Here is a 3,042-nt window from a genome sequence, read left to right as displayed (position 1 = left end):
CACACAGTAAGCACTCAAGAAATACTGTCTGTTCTTAATTTTACTATTCTTGATGTTCCTGCCCCCAAATCCTGAGCTACATATGAGGGTGCTTGCATTCAAACCTAAATCCTTCTGGATCCAAAATGAAAAGAATTAGAGCTATAACCAGGTTTAGAAAAAACTGGTCATAGTCTTTTCCTCAAACATCTTGGCTTCATTTACTAATGCCAGATGTTGTGCTGGGCACTGGAAACAGAATAAAGATCATTCTGTTGAGGGGATTATAGGCTAGTAAAGTAAAGTACACTGTATTATCTGTTCCCATGTTTTCACCTTCCCTTCCTGGTCACAGCCCTCCGGATGGATCAAATTTACTTTTCTCTCTGAATGGGCTTGGCTGCTTGACTTGCTTTGGCCAATGGAATGTGAAAGTGCTTGTTGCAAACAGAGACTTTAAGTGGCCCAAGTTTGGAGCCACATTTTGCCACAAAGGCTGTGAGTCCTCGGGTTAGAGATGGTCTATGTAGAAAGACCTGTGTGTAGACACTCTGCTTCGCTTTTCCTTTCTATCGGATTAGCACCCCCCTCAGCAGCTGGCCTTGAGCTCTAGAGCAGTCAGTGTGTGTGAACAGTGTAAAGCTGACCGACATCCTGAAGGTCATGCAACCCCCACTCCAGGAGGTGACCCACGCAGCAGCCCATGTTCCCTTCCATGTCCTCAGCATAGGACTCCTCTGAGCTCAGGGCCTGGGTCTCCTCCCTTGCTCCCAGCTCCCTCCTCATGCTGGGCCATGCCCAGGCAGCCCTGGCCTTCCGGCAAGGTCTTTCAATCTTGTCCTTCTTGTAAACAAAATTAAAAAGCAGATTTTTAAAACTATTTAAATTTTATTATTTTTGTTTGTAAAGATTTTATTTATTCATTTGAGGGAGAGACACAGAGACACAGAAAGAACAAGCTGGGGGGAGAGGCAGAGGGAGAAGAAGCAGCAGACTCCCCACCGACTTGGGAGCTGCACATGGGGCTGATCACAGGACCTGGAGATCATGACATGAGCTGAGGGAAGACACTTAACCATCTGAGCCACCCAGTCTCTCCAAAAAAACAGAATTTTATTTTAAATGTTAATGTAATTCCACAGCCATTGGAAGGGAATTTGTTAGCTTAAACTCTTTCTTGGAGAGTTATTTATTACTCTTCTTGCTTGTGTTAAAATCCACCCAGTTCTCTCAAAGTTTATCGATGGCTTTGATTCCCATGGAGAGCTCTCCCAGCTGCTGGTCTTCCTCTTGTCTTCAGCCTTGGCATCCTTTGCTCACACAGGAGAACATACCCCAAATGATAAAAGGCTGCCCAGGTGGTGTGTAGCCAAGACATCAGGCTGAAGCCAGCCTAGGCCAGAGGCCTGCAGGCCATGGAAGCACCAACATCTGGGCACAGTGACCCTACATGGGTACTGCACTCTGGATGGCGGCAAGCACCAGCCAGGTCTTGGCATCCAGCCCTGAATCGCTGACATTAGGGAGTAAGACCCCAATAGAGGGAACGGCATTTCCCTTCACAGACACCCCACACCTGGACCCTCTACCGGAGTGGGGGATTGCGCCTGGGTAGTAGCCTCAATTTCCCACATCTGGGTACAGATGCCCTACTTTTCTGGTTTGGGTGGTTCTTTGTGCTCCCTGGCCTGATCTTCCAAGTGTCTTACAGAGTCACTGCCTGTGTTGGGGTGGGAGGGTCCATGCGGCCACTTCTTCCCTGTTTGGCAATGGGGGCACCGCTTGGGAGCCAAGTACGTGGTCACGGTGCATTGCCAGGAGGCAGGGGGAGGTTTCTGCGTCCCGTGCACGGTCTGCATCCTCGGGCTCACATTCTCAGAAGGCGGTATGGGGTGCGGTGCTCGGGGCCTGGTGTACAAAGCTTGCAGCCAGCTCGTCTGGACCAGGCAGGGATGCTGAGTGGACAGGCAGAGGCGGCCTCTGGGACCAGCGAGGGAGAGCGTGGGGCTGGGCGCCCACGGTGCGTGTGGGCGCGTGTCAGATGGTGGGGAGTGGGCTGGGCAGGCGGCCTCCACCTGGGGAGTGTCTGCAGGGGCGCAGGGGAGTCGGCGGCTCTCCATGTGGGTCACGGTGTCCCATTAACGAGCGTGGGCTCTGTTCTGCAAACCGTGGGTTGGAGCAGGGACGTGGGCCGGCATGCATGGCGCCGTGAGGGAGGCCAGGCTGCTCCTGGCTGCGTGTGTGCAGTCGGGCGCCCGGGGGACGGGCGGGGCGCAGAGGTGGAGTCCTCGCCCAGTGCCAGAAAGAGGGGAAATGAACTCTCGGGCCTTATGGCGGAGTCTACCCTGTGATGCTGAAGCACCAGAGTCAAGGGCAAAGACAGTCACTGCCTGGGAAGCTGCTGTGCTGAAATCAAAACCAGGATGAGTTACCCCGAAAGGGCACGTTAAATAGACATGAGCGACATTGCTCTAAGAAGACTTACAGACGACCAGCAGACACATGAAACTATGCTGAACGTCACTCATCGTCAGGGAAATCCGAATCCAAACCATGGTGAGCGGCCACCGCACACCTTCATAATGGCTGACATTAACAACACAAGAGGCAACAGGTGCTGGTGAGGAGGCGGAGGAAAGGGATCCTCCTACACTGTTGGTGGGAATGCAAGCTGGTGCAGCCACTCTGGAGAACAGCATGGAGGTTCCTCAAAAATGAAAAATAGAGCTACCCAAATCCCAGGATTGCACTAGTAGGTGTTTATACAAAGGATAGAAACATAGTGATTCCAGGGGCACATGCCCCCAGTGGTTAGAGCAGCAATGTTCATAATAGCCAGAGTAAGGAAAGAGCCCAGGTGTCCATCGACAGATGAATGGATAAAGAAGATCTGCTATATATACACATTGGAGTACTACTCAGCCATCAAAAATCATGAAATCTTGCCATTTGCAACCAGGGGGATGGAACTAGAGGTTTTTATGCTAAGTGAAATAAGTCAATCAGGAAGACAATTATATGATGTCAATCATGTGGAATTTAAGAAAGAAAATGGATGAACAC

The sequence above is a fragment of the Neomonachus schauinslandi genome, unplaced genomic scaffold (genome assembly GCF_002201575.2).
Source record: "Neomonachus schauinslandi unplaced genomic scaffold, ASM220157v2 HiC_scaffold_2148, whole genome shotgun sequence".
In the NCBI taxonomy this organism is placed as follows: domain Eukaryota; kingdom Metazoa; phylum Chordata; class Mammalia; order Carnivora; family Phocidae; genus Neomonachus; species Neomonachus schauinslandi.
This window is presented reverse-complemented; position numbering follows the sequence as displayed.